The sequence below is a fragment of the Triturus cristatus genome, chromosome 11, assembly GCF_964204655.1.
Source record: "Triturus cristatus chromosome 11, aTriCri1.1, whole genome shotgun sequence".
In the NCBI taxonomy this organism is placed as follows: domain Eukaryota; kingdom Metazoa; phylum Chordata; class Amphibia; order Caudata; family Salamandridae; genus Triturus; species Triturus cristatus.
In genome coordinates, this window is record NC_140594.1 from 706,363,417 (window position 1) to 706,379,676 (window position 16,260).

At 47.6% G+C, this 16,260-nt stretch overlaps 1 long non-coding RNA gene across 2 annotated transcripts in view; it reads left to right on the forward strand.

The window, feature by feature from the left end:
• Nucleotides 1-16,260, forward strand: part of LOC146785348 (uncharacterized) — a 282,652-nt gene that overhangs the window by 201,686 nt on the left and 64,706 nt on the right. The gene's annotated exons all lie outside the window — the stretch shown is intronic.

The window sequence follows — 16,260 nt, forward strand, 5'->3', positions numbered from 1 at the left end:
ATCGTAAAAATGAAGTCCGAACATACTAGTACGATCTGGACCGGTGTTACAATTTACGATTCGTACGAAAAACGTCCCGTGCATGGGGAATGACTTTTCCCACTATGAAGTGAAGTTTCTACGCACCGTACCCCCAGCGCGAATGTATGGTGCGTACCCCCAGCGCGTAGGTATGCACCGTACCCCCAGCGCGTAGGTACGCACCGTACCCCCAGTGCGAATGTACGGTGCGTACCCCCAGCGTGTAGGTATGCACCGTACCCCCAGCGCATAGGTAGGCACCGTACCCCCGTGCGAATGTACGGTGCGTACCCCCAGCGCATAGGTACGCACCGTACCCCCAGTGCGAATGTACGGTGCGTACCCCCATCGCGTATGTACGGTGTGTACCCCCAGCGTGTAGGTACGCACCGTACCCCCAGCGTGTATGTACGGTGCATACACCCAGCGCGTATGTACGCACCGTACCCCCATAGCGAATGTACGGTGCGTACCCCCAACATCACGTATGTATGGTGGATGATGCGGGTACGCGATGTTGCGGGTACGCACCGTACGTTCGCTATGGGGGTACGGTGCATACCTACTCGCTGGGGGTAGGGCACCGTACATACGCACTGGTGGTCTACGCACCCGCACTGTACAGAAGCAATGGGGTGTACGCACCGTACATAGCAATGTCCGTGTACGCGCCATACATACACAACGCATGGGGGTGTGTGGCTGTACGACTCATACCCCAGTACCGTACTGAACCACGGACACTGTAAAACAGCACAAGGAGGGCCTATTCGACTCGCACAACACCACAAAACACGTCTACACTGCACAAAAAATGAAAAGGACTGACCTGGACACATCCAAACAGGCAAACAGAAGGGCAACCTCACAACCACCCCTTATAACACACCCACCAAAAATTCAAACTGAGCCCCACCCACAAATGGACCAATAAAAAGGGACCACACACACAAACCATGAGCCATTGTAACAGACTCACCACTGCTACAGAGCACACACAAACCACTGCACCCATCTATGTAAACATATACACCTACACACACACCCCTTCACACATACCCCCTCTACACATTCACACACACACCGTCACATTCAGACACACACACCCACAACCATCCACACCCTCACCCCACACCATGCCCACCGACAAGAATCCAAAGTTCACAAGGGAGGAGCTGGACATCCTTGTCAATGAAGTCATCAGAGTCGAGCCACAGCTCTTTGGTACATTGGTCAGACAGACCAGCATAGCTGAAAAATCACGCCTGTGGCAGAGGATCGTCGAGAGGGTGGATGCTGTCGCACCCATCAGAAGGAACAGGAATGAATGCCAAGCCAGGTGGTACGATCTGCGGAGGGCGGTCAAGAGAAAAATGAATGAAGAGCACGCCCAGACCAACATCACTGGAGGTGGCGCGCCCCGCAGACCAGTACATTACCATCCCTGGGAGGAGAAGGTGATGGCCATGCTTCCGCCGGTGGGAGTACATGGACTCCAAGGACTTCCAGAGCCTGGTGAGTACACAAACCACTTACGTAACATGGGGGTAATGGCATCCACACCCCAAGTACACCTAATGCACGCAACTACCCTCAAGCCCTCACCCGCCAGAGCCACAGTCACAAACAACGCGAATGCCAATAACATGTGTATGCCCCATTGAGAAAGCAAGTCCATGCCATGTCCCATGCTACACGAAGCACCAACTCAAGAATGGATGTCCCGTATGCTGGGAGGGTGGGTGCATCAAAACGCATTTCTGATTTCCAAATCAGCCACAATTGCCCTCATCCCATATGGCCCAGCTACATACCCATGCACCATGCGCAATGCACAGGGATTGGGAAAGTACTGACAAGATAGCTCACACTTGGCCCTGGTGTAGGCAGCACAAGGCCCTCCTGTGACCAGTGCAAACCCAAACACCAACACAACAAGGTCAGATATCTAGGATAGGAACTCACACTCACTGTCATGGCAGCATGCTCCATGGGGGGACAGCTACATCACCTGGGAGCCCCAGGGCCAAATCACACTACACCCACCAGCAGGCCCTGTCACACACACCCCTTACACAAGCACACACCACCAGGACAGGCAATGGATTTACCCACTGCCACAATGGACATGTAACACAACAACACCAATACCTAGCCGAAGAAGCATCCAAGCCACAAATGGGCATGTCAAAGACTCAGGCAAACATATCAATCTGTCTCCCGCAACATACCCATACACAAGTGAACATTGAGGAGAATGCTAGGCACATACAACTACCTGGAGGAACTGTGCCAACTTGAATGTGTATGAAACATGCATGTTGCATTAAACAGCTTTAACATTGTCTCTCTCACACACAGGGCAACGTGATGAACATCCCCCCAACAATGGGCGGGAAGAATCACAGTCACAGGCTCGGGAGGAACCGGATCCCACCAGCAGCAACGCCTCTCAACACTCCGCGGATGACCCCAACCGACCTGGACCCTCTGGTGTCCAAGCCCCTGCAGCACCTGGTTCAGGAACATCTGTGCCAACCACCACCCCCATTCCTGCCACATCACAGGAGCCACCCAGGAGCCCTGCCCGCAGTGAACAGAGCCAGTCTGACCAGGAGGGACAAGGTGCGGCGGGCGACCAGGAGGAGGCAGACAACACCACCACTGCCACCCCTCAGGGGTCCCGTCGACCCGATGTTCCCACAACGGCAGGCCCGGCTCGTGTGGGCAGGGATGGCGGGTTTGGAGGTAGGCGGAGGCGAGAACCTGACCAGCCAGCTGAAGGGACCGGTGTGTCACACATCCGCAACATCATGGAGGCATACCGGCGTGACACCAGGGAGATCAGCCAGGTAGTGGGGACCCTCATAGAGATCAAAAACCAGCAGGCCGAGCAACACACCAGTCAGTTCAGTAAATCTTTATTTCGCTGATTAAAAATCAACATAAAAAGTACAAAATACAAATACAATATACAGTGTAGAGTATATTTACATTAGATCTGAGCCGACAGACATTAAAAACAGGTTAAAAACGAAACTTTAAAAAGGCACTTTGCAAAGGGCACATTACATTATTAATTTATCATTATTCAGTCACGGGTATTCCTCAATCTTACCGACACTCTCAAGAAATTTACAATCGAGCACAAAGTGCGGGTGTCCACGGCCATTTGTACTAAATTCAGGGCACTCTTGGCTTGACGTATTTTAGCCTCCTTTAGGATATGAACAAGAAATTTGCGACGGGGGATTTGATAAATAGAACACAGAAGTACACCAGTCAACAACAACACCAAGGACGGATGGAGGCAAGACTGGCTGAGCTCCTTGCGGTGCAAAGGGACATAAGCCATTCACTCCGTCGGATCGCCGACAACATGGGCAACCCTCCCTGTGACACCAAGCGCAGACCAGCACCAGCCACAGGGAGGGAGGAGGAGGAGGATTCATCCGACGGAGTGTCCCAAACATCGTCAAGACCTGCATCTGAGGGTCCCCGGAGGAAGGTTCGTCGTCCACGGAAAACACCGTGAGAGGCAGTGGGCCATCCACATCTCCCAGGTCACCTGGCCAGGCACCTGGCCTTCATGTGCGACCGCATCACCCCATTGACTGACATCATCTGCCACATGGACTTGCTGGTCACAGTCTGACCAATGATGCCAAACACTGTGGGCTGGACTCTGATGACTTCAAATGCCAAGGATCCCATCTCTCCCTGTGAACTTTGGATTCAATGGTCCCTGCATTTCCCCTTTTTCTGTGCACAAATCACGCCCCAGAGTTCGAAATTAAAAATTTAAGTATTGAAATTTCATGTTGCAGTCATTTAGCATGAGTCCACAACCTACGTGTGGGGATATTTTAAAGTATGCCTGTGTGTGGAACTAACTCCACCCATCCATACACTTGGATCTGAGTCCGATCGAGGGCACACATGGCTCACAATGTATCACAAAATGCAGACATGGAGCCTAACACTCACCCGTGATCGCCTCAAGCTGCTGAGGGGGGGCTTGCTATATTGCTCTGACATACAAATTTGGTAGAGTAACATGAAGGTGTAGGGGTCATGGGTCATGTTGATGTGCCCGGGGAGGGAGTACCAGGTCTGTTTTGCGAGGTGGAAGAACTATCTCCTGCATGCAGAGGTTATGTGGATGTGATGAATGGTAGCCAGGGCAAGGTGGGCTGCATGGAGTAGGGCCAACGGGGTGTTGGATGCCACACGTCCAAGGCCGGTTTGGGTCAGGGGTTGTGGACTGCCTCCTGAGTGTGGTTGACGAGTCTGAAGGTGATCCTGCAGCACACAGTGAGCCATTGTACCTATCTCAGGTGGACAGTGATGTGGCTGGGGCAGGGGATGTTGTAGATGAGGTGTGCGGATGTACCCTGGATGTGGATAAGTTCTCCTGCATGTTTGCTGTTGTCCTCTGTAGAGGCCGGTGCTGTATTTGAGCCGGCTGGCGTCCTGGACAAGGGGGACGGTCTGTCTTGCCTTGGAGTGGATCTATCTGGGGGCCATCAGCAGCATGTGGAGGGTGTTGCAGCATGAGTTACAGATGTTGGTGAGTTGCATGTTAATTGTGAGCGATGGGTCCATGACGAACACCAGCTTGCCTGCGTGGCCACTGGGTGCTGGTGCGGTGCACAGACCAGTGGGACGCAAGGAGTTGACCCAGCCGTAAGGGGACAATCCTCAGATGATGACCTCTGTCACGTCCAAGTCCAGCCTCAGATGGCTGATGTTCAGCCATTCATCAACGGATCTCATGCCTTCGTGAAGTTTGGATCTGTCAATGGCTGGCTCCTTGGTGAGTTTGAGGAGCAGCTGGGTGTCAATGGCATACCAGATGTTGATGAGGTTGTGTGTGCATGTGATGGTGGAGAGGGAGGTCATGGAGACATTGAAGATCGTCACGCTGAGAGAAGAGCCATGTGGCATGGGCAAGATGCCCCCAGTGTACTACATGTTGCAGGGTGGAGGCAGACTCCCTGGCCCTTGCTGGTGAGCTACTTCCTGAGTGAATCCTGGGACCTCCTCTGGATACCACTGTTGGAGATGTGTGAGCTGACAGTGTGGTAGCACATGTTGTAGAATGGCGTTGAGAGGACAAGGGCAAAGTAGTCATTGGTGTTGGCAATGATGACGGTTGCAGTGGTGTGATTACTGTGTAAAACGGTCAGGTGCCAGTTGGCTGGAGCTGGTTGCATGTAGGAAATTGGACAGTTGCTAGTTGAGTGTCTTCCTGGTGACATTTGCTGGGTAGGGAAGTAGGCTGATGTACCAGGAGATCCTGTGGTACTGCCGTACGTTGTTTAAGAAGGGCCTGGGGCTCTGTATGCCTCCTGTAGCCATGGAATGTGGCTAACTCAAAGGAGACCATCATGACACGCAGGACGTGGGCTTCAAGGATGGCGAATGATGTGGTTGAGAAGTTGTGTGGGAAGGGGCCTGATGGAGACCCAGAGTGGATGGTGCACATGATACCGGTTGTGTACTTGTTGCTGATGGGAATCCTTGACCTGAGGGGGGTTTGTCCAGCGGAAAATAGTGCTGTCTGCTTCTGTGTGTCAAGGCTGTTGTCCATGGCCATGAGCTTGCAGTGGTACTGTTGGACAGGCCACATGAAGGGCTTGCTCCCTCCCTGCATGACAGGGCCCAACCCCGGCCCTCCAGGTGTTACCCACAGAAACAACCCGCACCCCGTCTCCAGACGGAGCTCCTGCCCCCGGACATCTATGTATCATGGGGCCGAACCACTACCGGCTCCCCAGGCCGGACCAGCCGTCATCTTGGACACGGCACCACGAGGCCGCGTGGCCTCAGCTCGACCCTAACCCTGGGCCTGGCCAGGCCCCGACATCCCGGCACCACCATCCACCCAGGAGGTGAATGGACCACTTGGCAGGTCGATGGGAGAAAGAAGTGTCGATGGCTCTCCCCCGCCAGGTGCCGATCGCCCTCCAGCTCCCCCGAGCGCTGGCTCCACCCCCCTGCTGGGTGTCTGGACTCCCTCATCCCGGACCTCCCGACCTCCAAGTGCGAGGGTCCGGACATCAAAGGGCGCCAGACCTATAACTAGGGCAGCTCCAGAGCAGGAAGGCAGTTGTATCCTGGAGTCGAGAGACACCGAGAAGAACTCAGCCTTGACGGACTACCGGCGCTGCCGTAGCCCTGCCTTGTGAACTATCGTCCTGCCTGCTGGCGCTGCCGCGGCCTTCTGCATCCTCCATCCTCGTCGGGACCTGCTGGCGCTGCCGCGGACCGTGTAACGACCACCTTCATCGGGACCTGCTGGCGCTGCCGCGGACCGTGTAACGACCACCTTCATCGGGACCTGCTGGCGCTGCCGCGGACCGTGTAACGATCACCTTCATCGGGACCTGCTGGCGCTGCCGCGGACCGTGTAACGACCACCTTCACCGGGACCTGCTGGCGCTGCCGCGGCCCGTCCAAGCTAGAACACCGAGCTCGAGGATTGTGAGCTATCCATCATCACATCTACCAGATTGGTAACCAGACTGTCCCGCTACCCCCTTTCCCAAACCAAGAGACTAGAATCGAGGGGACCCCTGAGTCCAGACCTCCTTGTACCATTCCATCGTACCTTAAGAAATCGCTTATAAAGAACGTTAAATCCTATCCTTGTGTGGTGTACATCTGTGGGGGGGAAGTTACTCATCTGTACTGAGGAAATATGAATTTTGTGATCAGTTATGTCCCCTATCGTAGACCCCAACGGCTCCATGTACATGCTATAAGTACATGTATGTTCCCTCCTGCTCCAGTTTCGAAGACGCAAATATATGTGCGTCCACCGTCAACATGTCCTCTTTCAGATCCACCATGAATGGGTCAGATATTCCATTCCTAAGTATGAAAGGCCACCGACTTTATGTGGTTCACTTTCCACATTTTACAGATTCAGGCGAGTAGGCCCTGAATTCTGTCATCAAGCCTTTTTCTGCCTTCTGCCTCTGAAAGCTCCAGTCTGAGCCTGCATCTGTATCCATGAACTTTGTCCTACTCCCTGCGCGGCTAACGGTGCCTGATCCAGCCTGTTGCCTGACAAAAACTGTATTTCACCTTCAAGATTATCTGCTTCGCTCCTCATCCGATGCATTCCTGTCTAGTAGTTTAGGTAAACATTCCTCCAGCTACCGTGCAAAGGGCCAGGCCTCGCTGTCCTCACGCAAGTAATTCATAGCCCCGTTACCATGGAGGATTCCTGCCCCCTCGCATCTCACGTAGACACTTAGACGCCCGTACACACACTAACAGTCAGTATAGAATAGATTCCGTCCGAGAGACCTTTCCTTTTGGATAATTCAGTTCTTTAAACATAGGATACTAGATATGATTTGGGATTAGGTTGACATAACCCCCAGACTTCTGTCTCCACATGTAGAGCTAAATGTCAAGTCCCCTTCACCCTCTAGTTGCACGTCAATCACACGTCATGCGGCTGCGCACGCATCTCTGCCAAATATTTCTGCTGACATTACAGGATTCTCTTACGGATCCACCCATTTGTGACATCATGTTTAATGACGTATTTTAGTTACACCCATATTTACGCCTTTTTTTGGTTACGTATGCATATTTTATCTCTCTTATCAGCTGTTACGCCTCCTGCGTCTGTTACACTATAATGTAATTCTTATAAAAGTGATTACCTGTCAATAATGTATGCCCCTTCCTTCCTGAACTTTCGTGGTGATGGAATAGAAAGCCTACAATTCGAATTGTATTCCTTTGTATAGGAATAAAGCCTTTTAAAACCTCTAATACCACGGATTCTGCCTCTTATATTTACTGAGTTATTCTTAATAGACTTTACCGCATAAAAAATAGTACCGGTAACGAAATATTTACCACATAAATTGGCGCCCGAACAGGGACACTTTCTCATCTCACGCGCCGGCGGTGCGTTGCAGGCCCGGTCTCCTGCCACAGCTGAACGGACAAAAACGCGTACCTGCAGGATTTCCTGTATCTCCCTCCGGCCAAGCGGGGGCAACTGAGGCTGCGATCAACACCCAGACGAGGCGGTGAGAAGTGCGAAGTATCCCGACCAGAGCCTAGCTGAGAGAGCAAGATCCGAGGTATACAGAGGCCCACCAGGTTCCGAAGTTCCGAGTCCAGTCAAGTCGAGTCCAGTCCGGTCCAGTTTCAGTTCCGTTCCGAGGCCTTCCGTTCCGAGCTACCCGGTGAGTACCATTACCGGGGAGGCATTTAACGTGCACATAGTCTGTGCCGGTCAAGACGGGTTTGGGTACACAAATCCGGTCTGCACTGTTTCAGCAGTGTATCTGTACTGTTTAGCAGTATATATAGTATGTCTTGCATATAAATAAGTATTACCTAGTGTTAGTATTATGTCAGTAACTAGTTTTCTATTAGTTATCATTGTTCGTTAAAAACTGTTAAATGTTAAATGTTTAAATACGTTCTATACATTGTGGTGTGAATGACTGTTCATTAGTGTGTTTATTGTATTAAGTGTGTTCTAATAATAAGATCTAAAAATGCCGCTCTTTTCGAAACTAAGACAGATCAAAACCAGAAAAGGGGTACTCGAAGAAGCTGTTCCCATTCCACCAAGGGACACTCCAGGATACTTTATGTATCATAAGCATGGCCTAGACGCCGTATTATTTCTTGATTTATGGGTGGACTACACCAAAGAATTACCAGAAAGTCAGAGATGGCCCGCAGCGGGGACCTGGGATGCAGATTGCATCATGAGAGTAGAAGAAGAATTATGGAAAAAGAAAGCCAGACAGTCACAGAAAGATGCCATTGAATTATGGCGTAAAGAATCATATAGACGTACAGAAAAAGCGCTCAGACAGGAAGAAAAAGGTAGAGAAAATTCAAATAAAATCCGAGAAAATCTATTACTTGAGGAAGGTACCCGAGTAAACTCAGAACAAGTGGACAGACAAAGAAATACTCTCATGAATGGTATGTATCCTCTTCTGGCCGAAGGGTTACCTAAGGCTATCCCGGAAATACCAAAAGACTTAACTTCTCCATTACTCCCGATAAAAGCACATCCCAAAACACATCCCAAAACAGCAAAGGACGTTTTCCTTTCCTCCTATTTAGATGACGTAGCTCCCGAGTATGCTAATGCCATACCACACATACCGCTTGCCGATGGTGTTCAACACCAAGAGCATCCGTCTGTATCCCCGCAACTACAAACTCCTACACAAGTTCCCACAGGTCCGTCCGTTTCTACAGTCTTTCCCGCATCCACAATCTCTATCCTACGTCCAACGAATCCTTTCGTGCCTAGCGCCTCAGATGGTGCTACAGGAGGTACGACAGACATGTTTGCTACCCCGCCGAGAAATAAACAGACCCTTAGAGATTTAGCACTCCAACGTACACCCCAATTAGCGACCTCCGACATGTTTAAAGAACAACTTGTGGATTGTAGATACGATCCAGTGCCAGGTAGACAGGACAAATTGCTCATATCATCACTACGTATACGACGAGCTACATTATATTTAATGACGATACCAGGAATGGTTGAACACCTAGACAATATATATCGCTTTGTCCAAACAGGGCGAGGTTCAGAAAGTATTAACGAAGCTATGGAATACCAGAAAGTGGATGTACAAAGACAACTACTACGTTTTTTCATAAATTGTGTAATTAGGAATCAAGACAGGCCCGGGGCAGATCATGATACCATGCAAAAACTTGTCAAATGGGGTCAGAACATATCAGAAGAGAAACATGATAGACAGGCGTGTATAATCGCCATGTATCGAAAGATCCGCAAAGAAATAGAACGAATACATAAAGAAAGACGAGAAACAGACAGAGTAGAATCAGAAGAAGAGGAGGAGCAAGATTCAGAACAAGTGGAAACGATAGCTTACGTAGGTAGAGGAAGACCCCATAATAATACTAGAGGCTTTAATGATCAGATACGTCCAATACGTCCAGAATATAATAGGCATTTTCCAAATCCTATGTTAAATACAAAATCCCCTGAACACCTATTCCAAGCCGTTGATAAATTACTCCGAGATCGAAGGGGGTACCATATGCTCGATTCCATGGACGAACAAGAATTAGCTAGGTCAGCAGTACAATGGGCTGACAGTCCCAGCGACTACAATGATGATGTACTTGCACACACGTTTCTGAATCTTGACCCATACGAACAGCGTTTAGCTAGTATATACATGATTCAACACCTCCTTATATTATATAAAAGCCAACACTCCGATCCAGGACCCTTACCTGACATATTGACAGAACTACTCACGAATATATGGAGAGGGTCAGGTACTGATTTGATTAAAGAGATTCTAGAATTCCGAAACCAATATTTAACTTTCGTATGCCCAGAACACGTTCCAGTTCCCATCATAGGAAGAAAAATGTATCACATAGATAGACAGAACCCGTTACGCGAAGTACACCCAATCAGAGGTGACGGTAATAACTTTACACGCGTGTTTGTGTACACGCCTATAACTAAACTAGAATTATTAGAAATGAAGAAAGTAGTACCCAGCCATGACAAGGATCCAGCAGGTTTCCACCGTGAAATAAAGGACATGTTACTCATGGGAGAATATACCTACCCCGACATTATGAAAATATTAAAAATTCTATTACCAGCTGGTGTTTATGAGAAACTCAAAGAAAAAGAATGGGAGGTGGGAGACCAAAAGATAGATTGGACAGCATTAGAAAACGAAGAAAGGGCCCGAGCTGCAGGAGCAGGACTTGGGGAAAAGACTACAGCACTAGCAGGACTACTAGTGCAGGTACTGCCACGTTTATTAACTACGAAAAAGGAAGACTGGGGTGCAATCTCAGCCTGTAAACAAAAACCAGATGAAGACACTAGTGATTTCTATTCCCGATTTGAAAAATGTTTTGGTATAAATAGTGGCATAAAAGCCAGTAGTGAGTCATATCCACATCTGTTTGTGACAAAATTAGTTGAAAATTCCCTGCTGCAAGTTAAGAATAGAGTATTGAAATTCGAAAGTACCTGGCAAGGTAATACCCCATCACAGATGTTACAGATGTTACAATATCACCACAATAGAATTAAAGAAGAACAAGAACACGAACAAAGACGTATGAAAGATACAAAAATGAAAATGCTTGTTGCTCAGTCAGTCCCAGTTAATGGTCATCAAAAGGGTGATCCCGCAGGTCCTACGAAAGGGACATGCAACTATTGTAAACAACAAGGTCATTATATACACGATTGTCCAGTCCTGAAACATAATATTGCTACAGGTAGAACCCAGGAGAGACCACGTCCACCTAGACAGGATCAGAATCAACAACCAATCCCTCAGCATGCACAACCTAGGTTAGCTCCGCAACAACTAGCTCCGCAACAAGGAGCTCCACAACAGACCGTAGCACCACCACAAGCGCAGCCTATTGCTGCAACACAAGCAACAACACAACAGATGTATCAGTATGCACAAGCAGATTATCCCGATTATCAGCGATACTCATGAGATAGCCTAGAGAGGGAAGTTGGCTTACCCCTTATTGAGGTTCCTGTAGACCAAGAGGGACCTTATGTACATAGTGAACTATTAGGGGAAGACAGAAAGTTTTTACTTGATACAGGGGCAAGCAGAACAACTATAAGACGCAGTGAAGTTCCAGGGGCACCCCTCTCAGGCTCACAAAATATTTCCCTTGGATTCTCAGGAAAACCTATAATAAATGACGTAACACAACCTCTTCCACTTACGATTGGTCCATTGACACGTACTACAGATTTATTGCTTACTAAATCATGTCCAGAAAACTTGTTAGGTATAAAAACATTGAAAGCTCTAGGAGCTATAATATGTTGTTCTCCGGAAGGAGTACGACTATTTCTACGTGACTTCAAAGGTCACTACGTGTCCAGAGACATGGATCACCGACTGCAGAACTTACCTACACATTTATGGGCACAAGGCCCCACTGATGTTGGTTGCATGAATATTACACCATATCGTGTCACATTAAAAACAGGAGTAATACTACCACGAATACGACAATACAAATTACCACCCGATGCTGTTATGGCTTTGCTGCAAATCATTGACGAGCTCATTACACAAGGAGTGGTTGTCGAAACCGACTCCAATGTATGTAATTCCCCGATAATTCCGATTCTTAAAAGAACGGATCCAAAAGCACCACCAGTATATCGATTAGTTATTGACCTGCGCGAATTAAATAAATGTATTGTACCACAATACCCTGTGGTCCCAGATATCTCGTCATTACTAACAGCTATTGATTCAGAAGCAACGTTCTTCACTGTAATTGATCTCAAGAATGCTTTCTTTAGCGTCCCAATAGATCCGGAAAGTCAATATCTGTTCGGATTCAGTTTAAATGGACGAAGTTTTAAATTCACACGCGCACCTCAAGGATTTACAGAAAGCCCCAGCATCTATAGCCAAGCACTGAAACGAGAACTTGACAGTATCCACATGCCAGTTAACACTGCCTTGCTTCAATATGTCGATGATCTGCTGATCACCGCCCGAAGCGAACCTGAATGTGAAAAAACGTCACTGACGGTTTTAAAATTTCTGGCCGACAAGGGGCACAAGGTGTCCCCTTCTAAGCTGCAATTCTGTGTCCAGCGAGTTGTTTACCTTGGGCACTCGCTGTCCAAGGAGGGAAGGCAGCTTACACCCGACCGTATCCAGTTAATCGCTAACATGCCACCACCCAAGACACAAAAAGAGGTACGGGCTTTTATAGGCCTCACTTCATACTGTAGGCAGTGGATCCCTCAATATGCATTTCTAGCAAAACCACTCATCCAGTTAACAACACAGGAGGCAGCCACATCGACTGTCCTCCCTTGGACTCCAGAACATACACATGCCTTTGAAAGCTTAAAGAAAGCTTTATGCCAAGCACCTGTTTTAGCAACACCATGTTACAGTAAACAGTTTACACTCTTTGTTACAGAACGCGAAGGTACTGCCTTGTCAGTACTCGCTCAGGAACAAGCAGGATCACACAAACCATGTGCTTATTTCTCTAGTACATTAGATCCAGTAGCTCAGGCTCTTCCTGCGTGCCTGAAATCAGTGGCAGCAACAGCTTTAGCTATCAGACAAAGCGATGCCATAGTGTTAGGACATCAATTGACAGTACAAGTACCACACGCAGTAGAGGTTCTCTTGAACCGCACACAAACACAACACTTGACTATAGCGAGACTCACTGGTTACGAACTAACATTATTTCAGCCACACATAGAAATCAGACGTTGTAATACATTAAACCCTGCCACACTGTTACCAGTAGGCGGAACAGATCCATTGGCACATGATTGTGTCGAAATTATTACTATCAGAACGAAACCCAGACAAGACTTGACAGATATCCCTTTGTCAGATCCAGACTTGACATTGTATGTAGATGGGTCATGTATGAGAACAAGTACAGGAGGGTTAGTGGCTGCTTACGCAGTCACAACAGACACTGAAGTCATTGAAACAAATCGTATTAACACTTTGTCAGCTCAAGCAGCAGAGCTCATCGCTCTGACACAAGCCTGTATTCAAGCCAAAAATAAGAAAGTCAACATATACACAGATTCACGTTATGCATTCGGAGTCGTCCATGACTTCGGCGTACTGTGGCAAGAGAGAGGTTATTTAACTTCTCACGGTGCCCACATCCAACACGGACCCCTCATTCAAGCCCTATTAGACGCGATTCATCTACCTACTGCAATATCGATTATGAAATGCAAAGCCCATACAAAAGTTACCGATATCATTTCTCAGGGTAATGACCTAGCTGATAGAACAGCTAAACAGACTGCTCAGAATCAGACTCTCACAACTGACATGACAAAGACAATAGTTCCGACACTAACACATTGCATGACAGTTAAGGATCCCGCCCTTGATGTAATTGACATACAGACACATGCTACACCAGAAGAAATAAAGAAATGGACTGAATTAGGAGGGATCCAAACGGATCAAGGATGGATGACGAAGGAAAAATCTATATGGTTTCTTCCCGACTCCATGGTCCAAGTTATCATTAATACAATACATAGTCCAGCGCACCTAGGAGAGAAAGCTATGCTAGACAGCATTCAACACATTTGGTTCAACAAACACTTGCGAGCAGCAGCTAAACAAAAAGTTCGTACCTGTATGATATGTTGTCAGTTTAATCCAGGTAAAAGCATCCCCGTAGAGCAGGGTGGATTTCAACCTCCCGATCATGCTTTTGAAGTCCTCCAGATGGATTATATCCAGATGGAACGATGTCGAGGATTCAAATATGTTCTCGTAGTTGTCTGTGCTCTTTCCCGTTGGACAGAAGCCTACCCGGTTTCAGATTACACCGCACCGACTACTGCCAAACAGTTAGTTCGAGAATTTTTCCCACGGTACGGTTTACCACGTGTTGTCTACTCAGATAACGGCCAGCCGTTCTCATCCGAACTAATGAAACACGTTTCCCTTTTGTTAGGCTACCAATGGAAATTCCACTGTGTCCGGCATCCCGAGGCCGCAGGTCTCGTGGAACGCCATAATCAAACTCTGAAAATTAGATTGTCCAAAATATGTAGGAAAAAAGGTGTCGACTGGATAGTAGCCTTACCAGTTGCGCTCTTTTACATGAGAATGGTAGCACATTCTCGAACAGGGCTATCCCCGTATGAGGTGATCTTCGGTAGACCACCAAATATGTGGGGGACGCCTATACCTCGCAAAATAACTGATGTTGACTGTAATATGCTGACAGATTACCTGGCTTCCTTGATGTCTGCACTACAATCTTGTCGTTCACAGGTAACCGCAGCTTTTCCCGATAATACTGAGGGGAAGCCCCATGACGTGGTTCCTGGTGACCTGGTTTTGGTCAGGAATTTCGACCGGAAGACCCAACTGGAGCCTAGGTGGAAGTCGCCTAAGTTGGTTCTACTCACTACAAGGACAGCCGTGAAGATTGAGGGTCGCAAAGGGTGGTTGCACTCGAGTCATATCAAGAAATATTATGGACTACCATCCAGTGTGAATACTGAACCCTGTATTCCCTCACAGACAGACTCAAAGCTCCCCTTGGTTGAGAAATCAAAACCAGAACTTTATAAACTAAAATTGAGGTCTAGCAAGTCAGACAATTTGATTGTTTAAGTCCTCTCCAAGGTGAATCGGTTGAATTTGTCTCTGACATGTATCCTCTAGACCGGAATAGAGAAAGAAATCAACAGATACAGCTGAAAAAACATGCGTATTGTAAATCACTTCGTAGTCACTGCACAGTAACCCTATTAATTTTGTTTTTTCTAAGTCTTCTGATCATCGTTTTCAGCATACTATTGCATATGTATTACCCTATTCTTAAACGTGCTTACAATGTAACTGCAGAACATTCTTTTAGCGAATTACCTCCGCATGAGTTGTCCTATAGATTTGCGCTGCGCAACAATACATTCATTAGTATGTTACATCATTCTCATCAGACCAGCAATGCTACCAATTGTTGGATATGTGGCCGACTCCCTCCCTATCAAAACTATAAGGGAGTTTTGCCCCTCTTTCCATATCCGTTCACACACAATGGCTCTTGTGGAGCATGGTTTAGTTTGATTAATTCCTTAGATTCAAATTCCGCAGTTTATCAAGACAACTGGGTATGGGGAAACCTGAACCTAGTTCTGCTTAAAGTCTGCTACCCTAACAAGGAGGGACTTCCCAAAAGAACAGGAACTGATCTAGAAAATGAAGTATATGGATTAGGTAATTTTACACTTAAGCTCATGATCCTGAACGTTGAATCTGAAGCTACACCAATCTTGCCCGCCATGTCAGTATTCTCAGTAAAAGGGGAATTATGTGTACAAAAGAATGGTTCCATACACATGGGCCATAGTAAATGCACCACTGTAATAAAATTCAGTGATCAAGGCAAGTCTACATTTAGAGCTTCCCATCATTCCTACTTCATATGTGGCCAGACCGCATATATATCTCTACCTCTAGATTGGGATGGTACCTGTTATATAGCATTCCTTCTGCCACCTGTTTTCCTAGCCCCGCCTGATTATCACAGAAATACCCATTTAGTACACAATAGACAACAGAGAGATCTCCCAATTGTCGATTACACTGAAACAGCATGGGAAAAATACACAGATTTCAATAAAGGGTTCTTTCCCTATATAGGTACAGTCACTAATAGTAA